The sequence below is a fragment of the Podarcis tiliguerta genome (genome assembly GCF_965153285.1).
Source record: "Podarcis tiliguerta genome assembly, chromosome: 6".
NCBI classification, from domain to species: domain Eukaryota; kingdom Metazoa; phylum Chordata; class Lepidosauria; order Squamata; family Lacertidae; genus Podarcis; species Podarcis tiliguerta.
In genome coordinates this window covers 8,625,127-8,649,752 of record NC_139539.1, presented here as the reverse complement: position 1 = coordinate 8,649,752, position 24,626 = coordinate 8,625,127, and the positions used below count along the sequence as shown (strand labels likewise).

The window sequence follows — 24,626 nt, the reverse complement described above, 5'->3', positions numbered from 1 at the left end:
AAGACCTCCCTCTTCTACAAGCCTTTTAAAGCAGAGATCTTTCCCAGCCTACCTCCATTTTCAGACATTTCAGTTGTTTTATTGCTTGTGCGTTTGCCGTCCTGAGCTGCTTTAGTGGGATAGAAATGTAGTAATAACAAAGCCCTGTAAACCTGGCACCAGCCACATGCCCACTAATTTAACCTTAGGTAAAGGGATCCCTGACCATTAGGTCCAGTCGCGGACGACTCTGGGGTTGCGATGCTCATCTCGCTTTATTGGCCGAGGGAGCCGGCGTACAACTTCTGGCTCCTGTGGCCGGCATGACTAAGCCGCTTCTGGTGAACCAGAGCAGCACACAGAAACGCCGTTTACCTTCCCGCTGGAGCGGTACCTATTTATCTACTTGCACTTTGACGTGCCTTCGAACTGCTAGGTTGGCAGGAGCAGGGACCGAGCAACGGGAGCTCACCCCGTCGTGGGGATTTGAACCGCCGACCTTCTGATTGGCAAGTCCTAGGCTCTGTGGTTTAGATGGAGGTAAAACATGGAGCACAGCCACCCCTGATGATTCAAGAGGCAAGAAAGTTCTTGCAAGAACAGGATACATTGAATTCCAGGTAGGGTGGGGTGGAGGGTTCTGCTAAGTAAACATGCATGAATCAGGCTGAATAAGCAAGCATTGTATCAGGTTTCAGATTCATTCTATTTTTTTATTTGTTTGTCTGGTTTTTTATCATGCCTTTCTTCCCATAAGACTTCAAGGCGAACAACAATTGAAAACCGAATGAAAATAAAGCTAACAGATACAGGAGCAGCAGAACTTGAAATAGTAATAACACGCTACCCAGGCATACAATTTTAACATACAATTTCATTTTACTATGCATATTTTAAACAAACGCTGATCAATTTGCAACCAGCTTTTTAGGTTTAATCGCTTTTAATCTTTGCTTTTATCAATATTTTTAAATATACTCTGCAAGCCACTTAAAGGTTATGGATGACCAAGTGCCCTGAAAATCCCATTCAATTAAAATAATAATCCAAAGGTGCTCCATAAAATAATCAAAACGGCTTCTGGCAGGACTTAACCATGACTTAACCAAAAAGGCTTTGCAATGTGATGAAAGGCCATTCAAGAGGACAGTAACCTGGACTTACTTTGGGAGCAAGCTGCAATTCTCACCCCTGTAGCATCTGCAGCATGACAGAAGAAGAAGAAGAAGAAGAAGAAGAAGAAGAAGAAGAAGAAGAAGAAGAAGAGGAAGAGGAGGAGGAGGAGGAGGAGGAGGAGGAGGAGGAGGAGGAGGAGGAGTCTGGATTTGATATCCCGCTTTATTACTACCCTATGGAAGTGAGAGCTGGACCATAAAGAAGGCTGATCGCCAAAGAATTGATGCTTTTGAATTATGGTGCCAGAGGAGACTCAGTCCCATGGACTGCAAGAAGATCAAACCTCTCCATTCTGAAGGAAATCAGCCCTGAGTGCTCACTGGAAGGACAGATCCTGAAGCTGAGGCTCCAATAATTTGGTCACCTCATGAGAAGAGAAGACTCCCTGGAAAAGACCCTGATGTTGGGAAAGATGGAGGGCACAAGGAGAAGGGTGTGACAGAGGATGAGATGGTTGGACAGTGTTCTCGAAGCTACCAACATGAATTTGACCAAACTACGGGAGGCAGTGGAAGACAGGAGTGCCTGGTGTGCACTGGTCCATGGGGTCACAAAGAGTCCAACACAACTAAACAACAACAAAGGAGTCTCAAAGCGGCTAACAATCTCCTTTCCCTTCCTCCCCCACAACAAACACTCTGTGAGGTGAGTGAGGCTGAGAGACTTCAGAGAAGTGTGACTAGCCCAAGGTCACCCAGCAGCTGCATGTGGAGGAACAGGGAATCGAACCCGGTTCACCAGATTACGAGTCCACTGCTCTTAACCACTACACCACACTTGTTTGTATCTTTTTGAGCTGCTTGAGCCAATCAGAGGACATGCAGACCAATCCAAGTCACCTCAAAGGGGCATTTTGTTTCTGGAGTCAATGTCTAGTGAGCATTGGAACTTAAGAAGCATCCTGCTGGACCAGACCAAAGTCCCATTTAATCCTGCTCCCTGCCCTCACGTTTGCCGGCCAGATGCCTGTGGGAAGCCTGCAAGCAGGAACTGATTGCAATGAGATACAGAGAGAGAGAGAGAGAGAGAGAGAGAGAGAGAGAGAGAGAGAGAGAGAGATTTTGCATGAAACCCTGTGGAAAGGCACCAGCAGTTCAGATTTGCCTACAAAGTAAATGCACAAAGTACATAAATGCATCAGTACTGATTATCTTCACACAAGACTCTTTTCCACTCGCCACACTGCAGAGATGTGTTTAGCAGCAAATAAGGCCTATGCACAACTGCAACACGTTCCACAATCTCCATCCCTCTTCTGTGCGTTTCTCTGTTTTGAAAAGCCCAGCCTGGGCTCCTCTGTGCTGCAGATTTATTGCACAGTTTTGTCATTTATTTCCACAGGGCACCGTGGGAATTAACGCTGCGAGGGAAGGTTACTGGTCTCAGAAAGGAAAATTGTCGCACTTCACTAAACTACAATTCCCAGGATCCCTTGCAGGAAGCAATGACTGTTAAGGTGACATAAAAGAGAGGCAATCAAAATCTTGGCATGCCATATGTATGGAAACTGCAATAACTAGCCTGGAATGGTTTACTATGCTGCAAAATGTGCAGCTGTTTGAGAGACAGATTTTAGATCGAAAGGAAATCTATTGCTTTTATAAATGCTGCAGATTCAAAATTTAGCAAAATACCATGTGTCCAACTGGCAAGGGGTTTTTGTGTTTATTAGCAGCCATTTCTGATACTTTGAATCACTATGAGCTTGTATTATTCACTGTTTGATGAATTTTGCTGGGGCTTTTTGCCCTATTTATATGAAACTGTGTTTTTGACATCATTATAGAGGGTGTGGCATTTGTTAATTTTTGATGTTAAGGTTATTGTTGTGAGCCACTCCGAGCTTAGCATTGTTGCTGGGAAAGTGGAATGCAAATATTAATTCCAGTCAAACAGGTTTTGTTCTGGTAAAGGTGATCCTGAAAGGCATAGGCTTGGCGATCAGAAATACTCACCATATTTTTCGCTCTATAAAACGCACCAGACCACAAGACGCACCTAGTTTTTGGAGGAGGAAAACAAGAAAAAAAATATTCTGAATCCCAGAAGCCAGAACAGCAAGAGGGATAACTGCGCAGTGAAAGCAGCAATCCCTCTTGCTGTTCTGGCTTCTGGGATAGCTGCGCAGCCTGCATTCGCTCCATAAGACGCACACACATTTCCCCTTACTTTTTAGGAGGGAAAAAGTGAGTCTTATAGAACAAAAAATGCAGTACTTTGTCTTGTCTCTTTCTTCCCCCTTTGCATGAAACAGGGTCAAAGGAAGGTAAGAAAAATGGATAGACAGTGAAAACCTCACCTTTGTTATATGATGCTATCATATACTAAGCTGGGCAGTTATTAATTTATCATTATTTATTATTATATCCCTAGCTCGCAGGACCAGTGGCCAGGGATGATGGGAACTGTAGTTCAAAAACAGCTGGAGACCCAAGTTTGGGAAACCCTGGTCTAGTTCAATGTTGTCCACACTGACTGGCAGCAGCTTTCCAAGTTTTCAGGCCAGGCTGTTTCCTAGCCCTACCTAGCGATGCCAGGAGGTCAACCCTGAGACCTTCTGCATGCCCAGCAGATGTTCCACCACTGAGCCACATTCTCCCAAACAGCATTTTCTGGCCTTGTTAGTCTGTACTTTATCCCACCCCACCCCCCGAACTGCAATTCCCAGTACCCTTAAAATAACTACAGTCCCCATGATTACTGGGGTAAGCTTATGTGCTTTAAATGTTTAATATGGGCATGGCTTGCCTTATGTCTTTCTTTTCCTCCCTCCCTGTGGTACCTGCCCACCTCCAAATCCCACCAAAGTTAAGTATTTTTTACAAATTCCAGTCTCTCTTCCCTCCAACTACCCAGTTGAAAACAATGTGACTTGTCAGGTGCACCTGCCTAAGCTTCGAATTTGCTCCCCCCAAACCAGTTCACTATAGTCCAGTGTGTTCAAAATGAATTCAGCTCGCTTTATCATTGGAGGCCACCTTGAGCTGCACAGGAACTGCTAAAATAAGGAAACAACCAAGCGTCTTTCTAACAACCCAATCTCTCGCCACCTGAATGGGCTGCTCCTTCTCAGAAGCTGTTGTGCAGAATAGCTTGCTGCGTTCAAGCTCAGCTGGATCTCAGTGGTAGAGCATCAGTTTTTCATGTAGAAGGCACATGTAGAAGGCACATCTCCCAGGCCCAGGGAGGGCTGGGAGAGAACCCTGCCTGAAACAATGGGGTGCTGCTGCCTGTCAGAGTAGGTAGACCAATTGGCTGACTCAGCAGAAGGCCCCTTTCAATGTCCCCAGTGCAACATAAAAGGAGACATCACCTTGCCGACAAAGGTCCGTATAGTTAAAGCTATGGTTTTCCCAGTAGTGATATATGGAAGTGAGAGCTGAACCATAAAGAAGGCTGATCGCCGAAGAATTATGATGCTGGAGGAGACTCTTGAGAGTCCCATGGACTGCAAGAAGATCAGGCCTATCCATTCTGAAGGAAATCAGCCCTGAGTGCTCACTGGAAGGACAGATCCTGAAGCTGAGGCTCCAATACTTTGGCCACCTCATGAGAAGAGAAGGCTCCCTGGAAAAGACCCTGATGTTGGGAAAGATGGAGGGCACAAGGAGAAGGGGACGACAGAGGACGAGATGGTTGGACAGTGTTCTCGAAGCTACCAGCATGAGTTTGACCAAACTGCAGGAGGCAGTGGAAGACAGGAGTGCCTGGCGTGCTCTGGTCCATGGGGTCACGAGGAGTTGGACACGACTAAATGACTAAACAACAACAACAATGCAACATGACACAATGTGCCTCTTTTTTTGCTCTTCCCCAGCACCAATGTTCAGCGGCCGAATGTGCCTTACGGTGTTGGCTGCAGACATGAAGCAAACCAGAGTGGCAGGAGTTCTGCCCGGCAGACCTGCTGCCCTTTCCAAGCCTCTGGACAAACTGACATCTTGCTTTACCCCCTCCTCCGCCACTGCCATCTTAAAAACATGCTTCAGCGTGGGGTGCGGACAAACCATGGAATTGTTTAACAATGTTTTTATCGCTGTCAATATCAATATGATCTAGGGTGCTCATTTTCTTGCCTGGTCTAAGCGAGTCCCCAGCAAGACTCTCTACTGCACCTGTGTTTACTGGCTCCTGAGAAATGTGCCGCAACGTGGCCAGAGAAAGCCCAAAATATCATCCCCACAAACCCAAGGGAATCGCCCACACTTGCAATCAGAGGGCTGAGCATAGATGGAAATTTGCTTGACCATTCCTAGGGGCAAAGTAACCTCTCCTCCATCTTCTCCTAACTTGTGGGGTGGCAATTACAAGGATCTTAAGAGCTGTGGGACATCCCACAATGAGCCAAAAAACATCACTGGGTGCAGACAGCCCAAAGCAGGGCAGCAAAAACCCCATTTCGATCCTTGCTGTCCTGAAAATGGCATAAAATGACATTATATATCCATTATCTAGTTCACAAAAGGGAAAGAAGGTGTTGGGTGCGTGGATTGGTGAAATCGTTATTCCTTCCTGCTAATAAAGGTGCATTTTTTGGGGGAATTGTTTCTATTTCCTTGTCATTGTGAGTCGCACCAGGATTCTCTCGGAGCAGGAGAAACTGGGGGTCGGAGCCCCAACGGGGCGATGCGCCCTGAAGGCGATGGTCTCCTTGCGATTCTGCATACATTCAGGAGCCGGTGGGAAGTGTGTGGGGCTGAGGTGGAGGGGGGGTGAGAGAGAGGGAAGCGGCAGTGGGAGTTTGCCGCGGTGAGGGGGGTGTGGAGGCGAGGGGGCGGGAGGAGAAGGCATTCTTCTGCTCGGCGAATGTTTGAGAAAGAGCTGGTGGCTATTGTGTGCTCGTAAGACAGGGAGGTGAGGAGGAGAGGGGGGGGAGGGGGGCTTCGAGACCCCCCTCCCCCCTCCCCTTGGTGTGGATTTGCTGGCCAAAGACCGTTAGGAGCGGGCAGAATGAATGCCATTGAATGGGGGATGCGTTTCAAAGGGCCCCACCTCCTTTCTTAAGGGGCTGAGGGGCCGGGATCTCAGAAGTACCTTGGGAAAAGCTCGCAGCGTCCCCTCATTTTACAACCTAGAGAAAGACTGAGAAATCAGAGGAGGAGGAAAGGGGGGCACACAGAGGTAGATTGGGGGCTGTCGAAGGTGAGTGATGATGGGGAGGGAGACATGGGTATTTATTTTTATTGCAGATCTGCACACCATGTTTTTTATTTTATTTTATTATTATTAATAATAATAATAATAATAATAATAATAATAATATCAACTCTTAAGGAGGCCAAGAAGAAGAAAAGGACAAGAAGACCAGAGAAGATTGCAGCCCCCTTGTAAGTCCAACCAGAAAGCGGGTTTTGTCCTCGTTTTTCAAATTCCACGTGGATTTTTCCCCCCTCTCTCTGTCTCTCTCCCTCCCCCCTCCCCCAAATCTAGATTTTTTGGGACATTGCAACAAAGATCCACCTGCGTTTACGGAGCGCCTGTTTGTGTGCGCCTCGATAAGAATGTGAAGCGGGAATATTTATAAAGTATACAGGACGTGTGTGTGTGTGTGTGTGTGTGTGTGTGTGAGAGAGAGAGAGAGAGAGAGAGAGAGAGAGAGAGAGAGTCTATAATATGTGGTCTGACTCTGACAACATGTGCCCGCTTGCGAATATATCATTTTGCCCCCTCCCTTTCTCTCTGATGTGTGATGTTTCTGTGTACTTGCATAGTACTATATAGTACCTTCTTACTATATAGATAGTATCTTCCCAGTTATAAATCAGTGGGAAGCATTTAGGGGGGGATAAGCGATGGAGGTGCCGAAATCGGTAGCCCGAATAAGATTGTAGATGCGGAGAGGAGAAATTTGTTGAGCATCGCTCAGATCAGCAAAATGAACGATGGGTTTTGCTTTTAGAAAGAAGTGTGGCTTTCTTAGTCAATTGCATGGAGAGGTTTTGGTGTGTTTCTCATTTTATTTTATTTTATTACCGATCTGCGTGTGGGGGTGTTGCGTTTGGGGTAGGTGCCGAACTGGCAGGTTTTTAAGGATAATCGTTTGCTTGGTGGATTTTCTGGTCCTATGGACTGGGGAATGGGGTGGTGGGGCGGTTCCCCCCCTTTAACGCGCTCTCCCCCCTTTGCGGGTGTATTGGAAGGTCTGGAGAAGGAAGGAGCGAAATTCGCACGTTTACGATCTCTTTGTCTGAGAAACAGTAGGTGGTGGTCTGGGGGGAGGGGAAGGAAAGAAAGGAAGGAAGGAAGGAAGAAAAGGTCTTCGAATCAATTGGCTCCTCTGATCATTAAGAGAAAGAAAATGGACACATTTGGGAGCATTATTTAAAGAAATGCAATTGGCCTTAAAGCGGAGAGGGTGAAAATGCCAACAGAGAAATGTTCAGCGAAATGGATAAGATACAACTACACCCCGCTTCCAAAAGGAAAGAAGAGGCGCTTTATAAGGTCGATTGTAAACAATCGAATCCTGGGACTGAACAATAAAATAAAACGAAACGGTATTCAGATGGCCCATAGAGATCAGCGCTCCGCGCACAAACCTTTCGATTTTCCTTCTCCGGCTTTTTCAAAACCCCAACGTTCTTATTTCTCTTCTCCCCACCTCCCTGCGCCCTTCTCTTGGTCTGGTCCCACAGAGATAGGGCAGAACAGCTCCCATCTTTTTTTTCAAGGCCACGAGGCTGAACAATTAAATGCGAAATTGCTAGGACGAGCCGCGATGGTGATTTCAATGACAGGTGGACTTTAATCCGCATCCCACCCCCCTTGCGCGCGCGCGCCGCAATGCACACTCGGCCTAGATCTCTCACCGCCACCTTTAATTGCCCCGATCCGCAGCCCGCTTAAGCCGGAGACGCTGGAAATGCAGGCCAAACAATTCTCATTCATGGTACTGTGAACGCATTGGCTCTGCGGTTGTAGGCCAACAGTTCCTGGTGTCTGTAAGCTTAGCTGTGTTGCAAATTGTTTCGTTTGCTTTTTTTAGTTAATTGCTTTTCAGTGTACTTGCTTGCTCGCTTGTTTGTATTGTGGTGCCTTTTCCGTTCCCTCAGTCGAGTTTGCTAGACTTTAAATGGGACTTAGCAGATCGGTCTTTACTGAGGACTAGCTACTTTACAAGGCGCCTTTAAAAGCCCAATTGACTTCACTGAGGGAGCCCAGGAGGCGCTTTAAGGGGGTGACTGCTGCTGCTTGCCACCGGCGCCTGTCAAGTGGGGCGCTTTGCAGAGCAATTTCAGCGCGAGAGCGGGCGGCTCTCTGCCCCGAAGAACATGCAATTAAGAAAAAGGAAGGACAATGGCAGGGCGCCCGGAGAGAAGACAGGTGGCCTTGAGATCGCTGTGTGGATAATATGCACCCGCGGATAAAAAACCACTACGCCTTTTCCGTTTAACGTCCCGCTCCGCAGTGAAAAGCCACGGCCTTTCGAAGGATTTCGAATAATAGAATTGTAGCGTTAGGAGGGACCCAATGGGTGATCTATCCCTGGGATTTTTTATATTCCTAAACGGAAGGAAGGAAGGAAGGACGTTGATCTTACAGATACTTTTGATTTATGGGGGAAGGGGGTTCCAAGGGGCAGCTTAAAGAAAAGAAAAGACTGAGAAGCGGGTGGGGGCGAGGGGAGCAGAAGGGAGGGAGGCGGAGGAGGCAGCAAAACGGAGCCTACATGGAGGTGGGTGCAAGTGTGACCAGGGAAGGCGAGCGCGGGTTGCATCAATACCATGGACAGCGAAGCTGCGCCGCCGAAGCAAGAAGCCAGGCCCGTTGGCTGCGGTGGCGGAGGCGCTTCAGCACCATTTGGACCGCACAGCTGCATGGCCGCCGTCCACCGCACCTCACCCCGTCTAACTTTGCTAGGTCAGGCAGAGAACGGCGAGGCAGGGCGGGCACAAGGGCCCGGAGAGATAAGGGGACCCTGGGTGGCAAGAGGGGTGAGAGGGTGGCTGGATTGGGTGACTGGTACTCGGTGTTTTGTTTTTGTGGGGGGGTTTTGGTGGTTTTTCTTTGGGGGGGTTGCCCACCAGAGGGAATGGGGGTTTCACTCCCCCCCCCAAAAAAAATAAACACTTGCCCTATGCTACTACCCCCTCTCCAAAAAAAAGCCCTCCTTTTCCACATTTTGGTGCCTTTTAAAAAGGGAAACTGGGGGAGGAGAGATTTAAAGAATCCAAGACATGCGGGAGGTGGAGGGGAAGGGTTAAAAAAAAAAAAGGAAGCCCCGTCCTAGATATTCAGCCTGACTTTGAACTCTTCAAATGTGAAAGTTTGGAGGCGTTTCGAAGGCCTAGCTGGATGACAGGAACTGGGAAGACCAGCTAGCCAAAGTTGTATTTAATAATAATAATAATAATAATAATAATAATATTTCAATTGGGGAGGTTTACTCCGGAGTCAGTCCTCTTCAATGAGGCTCCCTTCTCAGCAATGACACTAGCGCGGTGTTTTTTTTAAATAAAAAAACAAACTTTGCGTCTTTTCCCAGTGGGATCAGCGCTTCCACTGTGGCCGGAACCGTGGCTTCCAGAGATCCGTTTCTCTTTATTGTTATTTTCCTAAAGAGCCATCTCGGGGACATGGCACAAGCCGGAAACGCTTTGGGACTTTTCCTTTCGCTTCTCCCCAGCTGGGATGTGACTCTACTTGTGCTGGGAAGGAAAGATGCAGCCGAGGACCCAACGCAGCTGAAGGATGGGGAGTGGATGCCGGGTAAACGATGCGCTTTCGGCTCCGCCGGCCGCGGCCTTGTAGCTGGAGGGAGGCTAAAGCGGTTTACGAGGCGTCCCAGCCTCCTTCGTCCTTGACTGCGCAGGAAGCAGGAGAAGGAGAGAGGAGCTGAGAGAATGGAACTGCATTCGTTTACCCGAGAGCGCGCAACGTTGGCTGGGCTCTCCTCTTCCTATCGCCCCCTCCCCAATATTTCAAGCAATATTTTTTGAGTGTAAAAATACAGGGCCACCCTTTGCTTTCGCCCACACAGTTGGGCTTAGATGCACACATACAAAAGGGGGGCATAGCTGCTGCTTATCTCCCCACCCCCTCCACTCACGCCCTACACACCTTGAAGGCTGAGATTTCTCACGGGTGGTGCTGCAAGAATCTGCAGCCCTCAACAGATCTGCTGCTGCTTTGGAAACCCGGATTATGATTTTTTTTTCTTATTTCCCCCTTTTATTTCTGCCCACCCACCCACTCGCCAGTTCTCGCGCAATTTTTCAAAACGGGGGAAATATAGGGACTGGGGCGGCTTTTGCCGTTCAGTGCTGCGCCTTAACAGGCTTGTGGATCGGTCTGGGTAAGGATACGGCCCCGCCTCGCCACCAACAACCGCAGGATGGTTTTACGATCTATTCCAAGGGCGGAATAGAAGAAGAATCCGTCCGTTTGTTTGGCCCCTGGCGTCTTGGAGTGCCACGTTCAGAACAAAAATTGGTTACATCCCAGTGCTTTTCAGGGAGGGAGAGCCCTTCCTGTTTGCAAACCCCCCCCCCCATGTCGCCGCCTTTAAATATATGTATATATTTCTTCTTATCTTGAAAAGATAGTCATGAATGACAAAACACCCCAAAATCTTGCCTTGAAACAATTGAACCAGTGGAAGGTTTTGTGTGTGTGTGTTCAGAGCTGGCTTTTGCAGTAGGTGTGCTCGTGTGTACACTATCTTCCGTCTCTACAGCTATAAATATCGAAAAATCAGGAGCGTCTGGCGTTTTGCAGTTGCGTGGTGTGCGTATATATCTCGAAAGATGAGAACTGTTTTTAAAAAATACTCTTCCCTGAGAGTTATGCTTCTTAATAATATAATATCATTTATTCTATCCTTGGTTGGAAAGACGGATGTCAGGGACACTTTTAAATATATATACACCGAGATAAGAGAGACCTATTGTTTTGGAACCAGACGGCAGAAGGTTGGTTTAGCTTACCTAGTTTAAGGGAAAGGGCTATTGCGAGTTCAGGGGAGAGAAAAACAAGAATGCTACGGACTGAGTGGAGTCATTGCATCTCCTGCGAGTGGACGGTTATGTAACCCGGAGGCCGTCGATCTTTCCCGGCGCGCTTGCGTGAGCTGGGATCCCTGCTCCTTCCTTCACACTGGGCAAAGGCCGGTCAAAGCCCTCGTTTATGGGGCCTAATCCAGCATAGACCTTCCATTCTGCGCCGTCCTCTGTGCCCAGGCTGCCCTGGGAATCATCCTTCGCAGGGACCTGCTTCTCAGTGGACGCCCATAGGATCCCCGCTGGTGACAGCGCTTGGCTTGGCGAGGATCGTGGCCATTCCTGACCCCCCCCCCTCCTCCCGAAAAAAAAGATCCTGCGTTAGGATCGTATGCAGCCTAACCTAAGGATTGAAGGCAATCAGATGGGCTTTCAGGTCTTGCTCAAAGCTCTCCCAATAAGGGTAGTGGTGGGGGAACACCCTTCTTTGGGGCAGGATCCAGACCTCCGGCATTTATGCGCCAATTTTCCCATCTCCGCGTGCAATCTTAATGTATGCCTGTGTGTGTGTGTGTGTGTGTGTGTGTGTGTGTGATTTAACGCGAGCTTAAGGCCCCTTATGCGCATCGTAGAACTTCTTCCGAGCAAACGCGCAGGGGATCGGGCCGGAAGAGGACGTGTCTATGTGTGCTGCTGAGAGACAGAATGTGAGACGACGAAATAAGAATGTATACCGTGTCCATCTCTCTCTCCGCGCGTGACCGAGAAAGCAAAAATGAACGTGTATCCCTCGATCCCAAACCCTAAATGCGAGCGACGAAGGGGATCTTTTATGTCGCAGATCAGGGATCCCATTCCCCAAACCCGAGGCCGGATTTCTCTCCCTTGCGAGATTTCTTTCTGTCCTCGGATTCTCTCCGCCTTGTTTCCATGACTTCTCCCTTCCTTCCTTCCTTCCTTCCTTCCTTCCTTCCTTCCTTCCTTCCTTCCTTCCTTCCTTCCAGGTGTGTGTTCGTGGGGAGGAGGGGGTGTTTTTTGGGGGGAGGGCTGGAAGCCGGAGGGAGGGCGAGGCTGGCTGGCTTTCCAATGATTTGGGATCTGTTTCTCAAATGATATGCACGTCAACTAGCTGGGGAGGGCGGGGGGGGGCGGTGAGTGGAGGCGCGCGCGCGGGTGGCTGGGTGGCTGGGCGAGATTTGCGGGTGTCTTCTGAGGTAAGGAAAATGACTATGGGTTAGACCGCTCTCCTTTTCCGCCCTCCTCCCTCTTTCCTCTGCCTCTCCTCTTCTCCCTCTTTTTGAGGGGGGGAGGGAGGATGTCTTTGGGTTATTTCTGACAGCCAGTGGCCCTCTTCAATTTCCAACCCGGCCCGTAGGCCCTTTGCAGGATGTCTCCATACTCTTAAGAGCCAACCCCAGCTTTGCAACAGAGAGTGGGGGGAGGTGATCAGGGTCCTACCTAAATCTGCAACCCCTTCCGCGAGCCTTTTTTGTCTCAGTAACCTCCCACCCACCCGCCTCTACCATGCAAAATGATAATATTTTTTATTTTTAAAAAATCACCTTGCAGATGTGAACCCCAACCCCATCCCTCCTCACTCCCCAAATCCTGCAGAGGCCCAGCCACCCGGCCAACCTCCAAACTCGCCCTCCCCCCCCCATCTCCCTCTCCCTCCCCCCCCCCTCCCGCAGTTTCAAGGGCATCTTTGCTGATGAGGATTTGGCTAATGGAAGCGAACTTCTGTCCTGTCCATGACGTCATTGCGTCCCAATGTAATCCTCTTGCGCTGAACCTCAATCAGCAGATGCGCTCCGGAGCTTGGGATGGATGGAGAGAGAGAGAGACGGGGGGAGGGAGAGAAAGAGAGAAAGGAAGAAGAGGAGGAAGAGAGGAAGAAGGTCTCACCCTTTAGCTTGGATCAGCACAAGCCAGCCAGGACTAGAGAGGATCCACCGCCTCCCTCTCTCTCCCCAAGCCCTCCTTTGCTAGCCTAGGAAGATCTAAGAGGGGGAGGCGTGGAGAGAGAAAGGGCGTCTTTTGAAAAAGAGCGCTGGAGGACGGAAAAGAGGAAAGAGAAAAGAGAGGCGGAGGAGGGCGGCGGCGGCGTGTAGGGAGCCTGTTCGCTCCTCGTTGCAAAGCGGATCAGCCGGCAAAGGAATCTGTTTTTTGCCGTGTTTTTTTAAAAAAATATCTTTATATTCTTGCAATTTTGGCGCTTCTCCATGCGTCCTCCGACAAGAGCCGCTTTCTTCGTTCTAAGAGAGAGAAATAGCACCTGATTTTTTTCATTTTCATTTTTAAATAAAAATAGCTAAATGACTCTCCAAAAGAGGTCTTTTCGACAGATTTTTTTTTTTGCAAGATTTTTTTGTTTGTTTGATTTTGGTGGGCTTTAAAAACAAAACAGAACCTCAGAGATACGTTTAATGTAATTCTCTGGGCGCGAGAGAAAAATACAATGATGCGCGCGCCCAGGCGCTGGACCAGAGGTGCGTTTTGTGGGTCCCGGAGATGCTTCGGTCGGAATTGGCTTTCCAAGAAAAAAGAAAAAAACAGCCTGCGCTGAATCGGCTAACGCCGAGGCTGGGGGCTGACGGCGAAAGGACGTGGCGTCCCCCCCTCACCATCGGAAGATCAACGCCTTTAATTTGAGTCCTGTTAGTATATCGGTTGCAAATGTTGTGGGGGAGGGAGGTGAGTGGCGTTGGGAAGGCGGGTGAGGGGGAGCAGTCAAATTTATTTGGCACGAATTCGGATTCTTTTTTCTAACATCTCCCCCCCCCCCCGTGTATTGCAAATTGTAAGACTGAGTGCAGCCGTCCTTTCTTATCCAAATTAGCAGATGGACGGCGGTGGGGGTGGGGCGATAATCTGAAAAATCAAAGCTGCTGCTTTTTTTTTTTAGAGAAACAAAACAAAAAATCCCCAAACGCTTTGCCTCAAAACTTTTGACATTTTCTCCTTGAGTCTGTCTGCCCCACCTGAGCTGCTCAGGGTAGATTTCCTCCTTGTTGTCTCCCACCTTTCTGGATCCTGGGGGCAAGTCACTCCATTGCATAGAAGGATTTTAAAAATAATATTTATTTCTAATATTCTTTTTTATTTTTTAAAGTCGCTTCTTTCTGTTAGATTCCGTTTTATGGCTTTTCGGGAAAGCGCAAGTGTTACTCGGGATTTTATTCGGCGCGTGGGGCAGGCTTTTAACCGTCGAGGCAAAGGCTTGGTCGATTTCTGCAATTGCTGAGTGTCCTGTGATGAGATGGATGGCGCGCTTGCTGATCGGGGCGTCAGGCGAAGTTGCCCGGCTTTGCAGCTCCTCTGCGGCCTTCTTTGAGTTGCTGGGGGAGCGCTTAGATAAAGTCCCATCTTCTCTTCCTATCTTCCCTACTCCTTAAATCTAAAAGCTTCCTGACTGTGCGATTGGGACTCCTCTCAAGCCGTTTGCTGCAGTGTGCAGCAGATTGTTTCGGGGTGCCCGTGGCTGCTGTTTATAATGTTTTATTTTCTTGTGGGGGGCACTATATATATATATTTCCCCAGTTAAACACCCTGCGTGTGATTGTGCGCGTGGGTGCGTTTGCCACGCTCCATTTTCCTAGGTTCGCTCTCTAAGCTAAGCAGCAATTTCTGAGAGCGTTGCGCTCCTTTAAAAATATTACAACAGGCTCGTTGCAAAATTTCACGATGGGGTTCGTGGAGGCTTCCTTGGGATGGGAGAGAGAGGGGGTATATGTCCAGCAGGGCACTCTGGACTGGAGAGGATTTGGGAAAGGTGGAGAAGAGGAAGACGTGCGCGCAAAAGTGCGCGCGCTGGGCAATGATGCGCGTACCCGCGCGTGTTTCGGAGACCTCTGCGCCTCCCCCTTCCCCCACGCGCTTTTGCTTATTGTGGAATAAGGTGAGCAATGCATCCGCCTGGCTCTGCGTATCTTTGATTTATTCAGTTGGATACCCTGCTTAAGCACAAGCCGTCACTGCAACCTGCGCAGGAGGGAGGCTGGCTTGTGTGGTTGCCTCGGCCTGCGCAGGCGAGGAGGGATGTGTCGCTGTTACGACCCTGAGCTGTGTTGTCCAGAGTGCGTAGTGTGTGTGTGTGTGTGTATGGGCGCGCGCAAAGAAGGTTATTTGTCCTTTCTCTGCATTAAGACAGACAGACTCTCTCTCTCTCTCTCTCTCTCTCTCTCTCTCTCTGTGTGTGTGTGTGTGTGTGCCTGCGTGCGTGCGTGCCCGCGTAAAAACTAGGTTTTCTGGGGAACAGCAAGAAAGTGGTTCGTTCTATGATTGCATGTGTGACAGAGCTGGGGTTACGTGTGCGCACTGACCTGCGTGTGTTATGAGTGTGCACTGACATGCGTGTGCTAAAGGGACTATCTCTGTGTTTAAAATGAAGTGAGGACATCTTATGCGAGTACGCGCGCGTTGCAGTCTCGGTGCAAGGTTGCGCCTGCTTTTGGGAAACGGTAGGGGGCGCCAGTGTGCAGGACCCGGTGCCTTCGGATGCGCTTCTTATGGAAGTCTGCATGGCCGCGTTGTGTTAGGTGTGTTGGTTGGTGGTGGGGAGGGACCAGCAGAGGGACCAGGCTTGCTGTCCCTATCAACTCGCCCCCACCTTGCTTGGCTTTGTCCCTCCCCTCCCAAGCCCCCCCCCCACGCCCCCTCCCTCCCGGGCCCTTCTCTGCGTGTTCACAGCGGACCTTGATTTAATGTCCATACAATTAAGGCACGCGGTGAATGCCAAGAGCAGGGTCCCCGTGACATCCCAGCTGAGATCGGGGGGCGCCACTACGAACCCCTGCCTCTTGCCCCACCCCAACCCCAATGTCCCTCTTTCCTTTTGCAAACCCCAGACTTGCAACGGGGAGAGCAGCTGGGGTCTCCCCAGAACTAGAGGGAGCGCCGCAACCAGGACAAGGGCAGAAGAGGAGAAAGGCTGAGCCGAAAGCGCCCCCCCTCCTTCCCCGCACTCCCCACTTCGCACCCAGAGAGTCCCCCTTGGGCCGGGGACACCGAATATAAGGTCAGGCTGCTATGTCGGCAGATTCCAGCAGGGGTCGCCTTTTACACCTTCCCACCCACCTCTTCCAATACCAGCACCAAAGTACAGTGGTACCTCGGGTTACAGACGCTTCAGGTTACAGACTCTGCTAACCCAGAAATATTACCTCGGTTAAGAACTTTGCTTCAAGATGAGAACAGAAATCGTGCTCTGGTGGCACGGCAGCAGCAAGAGGCCCCATTAGCTAAAGTGGTGCTTCAGGTTAAGAACAGTTTCAGGTTAAGAACCGACGTCTGGAATGAATTAAGTACTTAACCCAAGGTACCACTGTACAGGCTCCCAATGGCCTGTCACAGCCTAAAACGACCTTCCCAGACCCTGGGGATGTTGGTGGAACTCCAACTCCCATCAGCCCCAGCCAACCTGGCCAGTGGTCAGGGATTATGGGTATCGTAGTCCGCCAGAACTGGAGGGCTCCAGGTTCTGGGATGGATGATCCAGAGCCACTCTGGCTTGTAGCTGCGAATATTCTCCCACGTTCAAGCAATTGCTTTTTTAAATCGGGGGATGAGGTGTGGGGCATAACTGATGCAGAGACAGATCTATCCATCCATTTGATTCTAGGATCTATCCATCTACAGGCCATTTCTCATTCCTTCTGTTGCATCGAGGCAAAGCGTCTTAGGGGCAAATCGTGTGTGTGTGTGTGTGTGTGTGTGTGCCCTGCTTTAGCTGAAATTGGTTTCCAAATGCATCCTTAGAACAGAACATTTCCCCCCTTCCTTCTGCTTCAATGGGTTTTTCCAGAAGCGCTTCTTTAAATTTTCACAAAATAAACTGATGGTCTCTGACGACATCATATCAATGGAAACTGGCAGACTTAAGACAGCCAAGGCCATGATATTATTGAGTCCGCCTTTCGTATGATTCTGTTGAATAACATCTAAGTATTCCCCGCCCAGAGGACAGCTAAATTAGATGACACTAGAAAAACTTTGAAATACCAAAAAGATGCTTCTTATTCATTTATTTATATTATTAATGGAAATCTATAATTATTCCCTTGAAAGTTTATTGTTTATTGCTCTTATGCAGCTTTAATTCATGGTGGCTTGGCTTGTATGGGATTACTGCTATTTTTTAAGGCTGTTGGTTTTCCTTTTGTGCAAAGATTGGTTATGAACAGAATTACCCTTCTGATTCCCTTTCTTCCCTAGTACGTATTTCCATGCTATTGGAAAAAACCCCAACCCCAAATAAATAAAGGCTGCTGGTTAAAGACTTATAACGTTTTAATTCTCATCTGTTGTTGTTGTTTTTCTCACAGGTGGTTTAGATGGATTTACTGACATCTTGTTCTGATCACTTGCAATTAATGCAGATTTATTTTGATCGCAGGAGTGTGCTAGCCTCCAACTGTCCTTATTGCTTTGAGGCACCTGCTCCGCTGCCGAGATTTCTGTTTCCCTTTCAGCGTCGTACAACCGGCTTACAAAGTATACAGAGGGGTGTAGCCAATGCTAGCCCTAATCTAAGTAGACCCACTTAAATAAATGAACAAGACTGACTTAGGCCCATCTGTTCCAGTAGGTCTACTCTTGAGTAAAGCTTAGCTGGGTACAACCCATATATTTTAAAACCAGGGTACATGCTATGTGTGTATCTATGTACTTGTATTGCAATGTGCTTCTGTGTACCCCAAAACTATGGGGCAATTTAAAGAACCGCAGATACAATCCAACACAGAGTTAAGCCTGGTCTTAAACCCACTAGCTTGAATCCAGGCTTACCAGTGAGTAGATTTCCTGAAATCGGTGGGACTTAAAGTTAGTCATATTTAAGTCTCCTTCCATTCACTGCGGCTGCTGCAAGCATCACTAAATCTGGATCTGGCCCATTAAAATCAACATATTTTTTGTTTTGCTTTGTTTTTTGCAGTGTAATCCTATGCACACTTACCTGCCAGTAAGCACCATTGAACCTAGTGGGGATTACTTCTGAGCAAACATATATAGGGTTGAGCTGCAAATGTGCTTAGCCCAGCACCGAGTCGTCCTTTTGTGTCATCTCCAAAACAGATGGTTACAGAACAATGCGCAATGCTTGGGCAAGATGCTGAGATCTGAAATGCAGGAATACATTATGCAGGGCTCCTCAAACCAGAACGGCAAATCTTCAAGACTGGATTACTGCAATGCGCTGTTTGGGGGGCCTTCCTTTGCGTTTGATCCGGAAGCTGCAGTCGGGGCAGAAGGCTGCAGCACGATTGCTGACGGGAGTGAGGCCTTGTCGGCATAGAATGCCTGTGGCCCAGGGATTGGCATTGGTTGCCAATTTGCTACCAGGTCAATTTTGACATGTTACCGTTAGCCTTTAACAACTCGGGGCCAGTTTACCTAGGAGATCACTTTGTCACATGCCCACTCAGCCACATCAGTCGGTGGAATTGGCAGCACTATAGGTGCCAAACCATTTCATGTTTGTAAGAACTCGATCGTTCAGTGAACGTTGGAACTCCCTGCCTATAGAGATCCAGCAGGCGCTTATTCTTTTTGGAGCCTGCTAAAAACATTCCCGTTCAGACAAGCTGACTCTGGTGCTTAGAAACTCGAGGTCATTCTAATCCGTTTCAGTATTTTAACTTTTGCAGACTTGCATTTTCTCTCTCAAGTTTATTGTTTTCTCTTTTCGTAACCGCTTTGAGGGTTTTTACAATCATGCGTTTTATGAGATAAATGAACAATAAATAAATATTCAATATGGGGGTGGGAGAGGAGAGAGCCCTCCTTTCAGTTGGTGCAAATGATTACTTGTTGAAATTTGCTAGCAGGGGCCGGGTGTGAAGAGGGAAACCGGTTTAAATAGTTTAGGTTAGAAAAATTCAAGGTCCGGGAGGTCTGTCAGTGGATGTCGACGGTGGAATGTCCTTCAAGAGGTGCAGTGCATCTCTGAGGCTGGGAGCAAACAACCTTTCATCCCAGAAGGATGGGCAGAATGTGGAATCAATGGCTTGGCCTCATGCAACAAGCCCGTTCCTATGCTGTTTCATGTGGCTAATCTCTATGCCTGCCCCCCCCCCCGCCCTCCCTGTTCAGGCAAACTAATTTTTCCTGAAGTTAAATTAAAATGTCAGAGCCACTAATTAATGATATCAAACCGCTATACTGATTTATTTTTATTTTATTTTCCAAGGGGGAAGGAAGCATCCTTCGAAGTTTGTGGTCCTCTCCTGCGTCAAATATCGCCATCTTCTGGCTCCACTGCTGGTAGGGCATGGGCTGCCTTTTACCTTCCAAAATTGCCTGCATTGGAGGGTTTTGCAGATAAAAATTCACGCTTAAGGTTCCACAGGCCTCTTTGGGAAGATTCACATTATGTGGGGGCCTTGTCCTGCCCATGGTGTCATTTTCTTTTCCTTTGGCGGATTGATTTAATTATTTGAGAAAGAAAGAAAGAAAGAAAGAAAGAAAGAAAGAAAGACCAGAACATTTTCATTTCAAGGTTATCAGTGTTGTTGTTTTTTTAAAAAAGGTTTTCCTCCATTCAGTTCAGGCCACAGATTTAAACAAGATACCTTGCACTTTTTTCATATCCAGGACATCAGCTTGGTTATTTGTAACACCAGATACCAATAAGCAAAGAAATCAGAAAGATACATTCCTAGTTTTGACTCACTGTGAAATTCAGAGAGCCAGTGTGGTGCAGTGGTTGAACTGTCATATTAGAGACCATATAACACCGGTCTTGAAAGACCTACACTGGCTCCCAGTACGTTTCCGAGCACAATTCAAAGTGTTGGTGCTGACCTGTAAAGCCCTAAATGGCCTCGGTCCAGTATACCTGAAGGAGCGTCTTCACCCCCATCATTCTGCCTGGACACTGAGGTACAGCGCCGAGGGCCTTCTGGCGGTTCCCTCGCTGCGAGAAGCCAAGTTACAGGGAACCAGGCAGAGGGCCTTCTCGGTAGTGGTGCCCACCCTGTGGAACGCCCTCCCACCAGATGTCAAAGAGAAAAATAACTGCCAATCTTTTAGAAGACATCTGAAGGCAGCACTGTTTAGGGAAGCTTTTAATGTTTAATAGGTTATTGTATTTTAGGGTTTTGTTGGAAGCCACCCAGAGTGGCTGGGGAGGACTGGCCAGATGGCGGGGTATAAATAATAAATTATTATTATTATTATTATTATTATTATTAGGACCTGGAGTAAAGGTAAAGGTACCCCTGCCCGTACGGGCCAGTCTTGCCAGACTCTAGGGTTGTGCGCTCATCTCACTCTATAGGCCGGGAGCCAGCGCTGTCCACAGACACTTCCGGGTCACATGACCAGCGTGACAAGCTGCATCTGGCGAGCCAGCGCAGCACACGGAACGCCGTTTACCTTCCCGCTGGTAAGCGGTCCCTATTTATCTACTTGCACCCGAGGGTGCTTTCGAACTGCTAGATGGCAGGCGCTGGGACCGAACGACGGGAGCGCACCCCGCCGCGGGAATTCAAACCGCCGACCTTTCGATCGGCAAGTCCTAGGTACTGAGGCTTTAACCCACAGTGCCACCCGCGTCCCTGGACCTGGAGTACCAGGGTTCAACTCCCCACTTAGCCATGAAGCTCACTGCCTCTCAGCCTAACCTACCTCACAGGGTTGTTGTGACAATAGAAATGGAGACCCATGTATGCCATCTTGAGCTCGCCGGGATAGGAATGTAATAAGGAATAAGTACATAAAATTCAGAGCTCTGCAGATGCTCTGATGTGCATCTGGAGCTCCTATCTGCGCAGACTCCCCATTCACTTCAATAGACGCTGCAATGCGGCGTGGGCCTTCGACAGCTCTACCTTCCATTGAGATGCATGGGGGGAGCCTTTAGCACACCTGCAGAACTCTGAATTCAAGCCAAGAGAATACAGTGCAGCAAAACATAACTCTGCTAACTCCTATTGAAACCAATGGGTCTTTATTAACAGTGCAAGACCATTCTGTGTTGGTTACCAAAGGGACTTAGTTACCGCTGCCTTTTGCTGGATTAGGTTCTGGAAAACAGCAGCGCTAGCTGGAGTAGCATAAAATAATGCCATATATGTGGTTTCTGGCTCAATCCAGCAGCTGGAATGGGGGGTTGCGTGCATATCACCCCAACATGGACCAGCTGTTCAGGAAGAGGAAGCTGAGCTTGCATTCAGATGTTACCTGTGTCCCTTTCCTCTAAACTGTAGTCTACAGAGATGCTCAGGGCTCTTACCAATGATTGGTTTGGGGACTCTATGTGTGTGTGTATTGCAGACCATAGACCCACAAAACAGTTTCAAAACAAGATACAGTTAAGACAACCAAACAACAGGCGAAAGAGACCGAGGTAGTCATTTTGTTAAGTCTAGAGCATGATAAGAAACTTTGCCGCGGTCAGTGCAATATCATTTGACCTATCCTCCAGAAGGTATTTAATATGGGAGGCTTCAGATTTTCCCGGCAAATTTGCTAGTAGAGGTTAGATCAGTTGATCTCTAGCTTGCTCATATTGCCCACAATGCAGTAGGATATGGTTCATGCAATTGATGTCCTGAGAACATAAACAAAGCCTATTCTGGTAGGGGGTGCCTCTCAGCCTACCATTTAGAACAGGGGTCAGCAAACGTTTTCAGCAGGGGGCCGGTCCACTGTTCCTCAGACCTTCTGGGGGGCCGGACTATATTTTGAAAAAATAATAATGAACAAATTCCTATGCCCCACAAATAACCCAGAGATGCATTTTAAATAAAAGGACACATTCTACTCATGTAAAAACACGTTGATTCCCGGACTGTCCGGGGCCGGATTTAGAAGGCGATTGAGCCCCCAGGCCTTAGAAGAAGAAGAAGAAGAGTTTGGATTTGATATCCCGCCTTTCACTCCCTTTAAGGAGTCTCAAAGCAGCTAACATTCTCCTTTCCCTTCCTCCCCCACAACAAACACTCTGTGAGGTGAGTGGGGCTGAGAGACTTCAGAGAAGTGTGACTGGCCCAAGGTCACCCAGCAGCTGCATGTGGAGGAGCAGAGACGCGAACCCGGTTCCCCAGATTACGGGACTACCGCTCTTAACCACTACACCACACTGGCTACCCATGATTTAGTTTGCCTACCCATGATTTAGAACTCCTGATGGAAATACATTTAATCTAGCTGGCAAATAAATGCCGATAGGTGGGTATGGACAATTTCCTAAGCTATGAGGCTAACCTTCTATATGTATGCTGTATAGCTTTCCCCAGCTGCTATATGCGCAGCCATCTTGCCTGGGGCCAATGTGTGCAGGATCAGAGCGTGCTTCTTACCCATCCAAATATGTGATGAATGCAAAGCAATGCATTGCACTATCCTTGCGCAGGTCACCTGGGAACATCTGTCCAGAAGTGTGCGCACCGAAGGCTGCTACTAAAACAGACGTCAAGTGCTTTCACATAATAGGCTCGATCCTGATAAACCAGCACATGCACATTAAGTTGAAAAATCCTATCACCTTTTTTTTTTTTAATGCTTTATATCTCATCTTTCCTCAGTCCTGATACTAGGTCATGGAGCAACATGAAATCAGTTATAAGTAACAAGACAGGGCATGACTGGGTTGCGCATGGTATTGCACTAAATCCCCACCAGTTGCAGTCAGATTTAAGCATGCACTGCTATCTTTGGATTTTGCCCAAAGCTGTGAGAAGTAAAAGTATATATATTTAATTCTGACATTTTAAAAGATGCCTATCACTTCAGATTTGGGGTTCAGGGGTTAGAGTGATAACTTTAAAATATTGTGCGGCACATCACCAGATATAGCTAGACTCAGAGCAGGGTATATGCCCAAATTGCAGATCTTGAAAGCTTCTGCCTGGCTAAAAATGCGAAGATTTAATCTTTTCCTTGTTTTCGTGGGGTGGGGAATACTCAGGCCCTGGAATAACTCGAGAGGAATGGCATTGTAGAAGCACCAATAACGCCTCTGTGAGGTCTCATTGCCCAGGCTTGACATGCAGATGGAATAAAGGAGGTGTTTAATTTTTACCTTGTAATTTTTAAAAAATTGATTTATTAACAAGTGCAACAGAAGTGCAAACAGGGGGGGGGGGGGAGGAGGATCAACAATCTAAACCACAAAGCATCACTGCCTGGAAGGCCAAAAGTAAAATAACACAGCGCAGCTCCAAAGAGAAAAATAAAGGTGCTTGATTTTAACAGTTCCAGTTATTCAAGGTTTGGCCAAAGATATCACAGGTTGTGTCCAGACAGCTGTTTGTTGTGGGATCAGCGCTGCTCAGGTGCGCAAGTATTTCCCCAGCATCCACACGGCACCATCGTCATCAAAATGCCATCCCATAGTTTCCCCCAATTTAACCTGGATTTACTCCTTCCAGGGAAACCCTGTTGCCAAGGTCCTGATTGCAATATCTCAATAGCCCATTTGCAAATTCAGCTGCCAATCGGAAGCACTGTTACTTTTCAAAGGGAGAGGAGCGCAGACCTTATATCTAGGAACGCCATTGGTCCATCTAACTCAGCATTTTGTCTACCCAGACAGGCAGAAGCTCCCCAGGGGTTCTGGACATCCCATTCCAACCTAGAGATGCCAGGGATTGAATTTGGGACTTTCTGCATACAAGGCAGCTGCTCTGCTACTGAGCTACAGCCCCTGCAAAGCTAATTCAGGGGCATAGCCCCAACAGTGCAAATTCCCCTTTGAAACAAAGATATCCAAGCGCACCTCTTTCAATCTATTTTTAATGGTGCTTGTATGCTCTGGCTGAACACACAAGGATATCCAAGGTGAAGGTGAAACAGGGGTTTCAATTCATCCGGCTCATTTTGATTGATGGAAAAGGGGCTCAGCTAAACTGAAATTCTGTATGAAAGTGGTGGACTGATTTCAGTCCTGCTTTTGATCCACCTTTATCTTTCTTTTTTTACAACTTAAAGATAAAGGTAAAGGTACCCCTGACCCCTGTCCAGTCGTGAATGACTCTGGGGTTGCGAGCTTATCTCGCTCTATAGGCCGAGGGAGCCGGCGTTTGTCCGCAGACAGCTTCCGGATCATGTGGCCAGCATGACTAAGCCGCTTCTGGCGAACCAGAGCAGCGCACGGAAACGCCGTTTACCTTCCCGCCGGAGCGGTACCTATTTATCTACTTGCACTTTGATGTTTTCGAACTGCTAGGTGGGCAGGAGCAGGGACCGAACAACGGGAGCTCACCCCGTCGTGGGGATTCGAACCGCCGACCTTCCGATCAGCAAGCCCTAAGCTCAGTGGTTTAGACCACAGTGCCATCCGCGTCCCTTTTTACAACTTAAATTCCTGCAATTCAGCCCTGGGCTCCTGTGGGAGGAAAGGCAGGATGTGCATGTGATAAATAAACAAATAATTTATTCCATGCAAATGGAGCTGCAGCAAATTGTTGTTGCATGGAGAGGTTTCTGGGTACTCCATTCCATTCCTATTCTCCTATCATCATCTATTACACACCCACCCAGCAGTCAGTCAACACTCTGTGACCCTCAGGGTCCCATCCAACTCTGCAA

At 48.2% G+C, this 24,626-nt stretch overlaps 1 protein-coding gene and 1 long non-coding RNA gene across 3 annotated transcripts in view; one reads left to right on the top strand and one right to left on the bottom strand.

The window, feature by feature from the left end:
- LOC310680761 overlaps positions 1-17,996 on the top strand; it is a 75,784-nt gene extending 57,788 nt beyond the window's left edge. Inside the window, exon 2 of the long non-coding RNA XR_014512917.1 lies at positions 16,411-17,996. This is a non-coding gene — a long non-coding RNA (uncharacterized lncRNA). The remainder of the gene's footprint in view (positions 1-16,410) is intronic.
- NKAIN4 (sodium/potassium transporting ATPase interacting 4) overlaps positions 1-24,626 on the bottom strand; it is a gene marked incomplete at its 3' end in the record, with an annotated part of 305,839 nt that overhangs the window by 111,488 nt on the left and 169,725 nt on the right. The gene's annotated exons all lie outside the window — the stretch shown is intronic.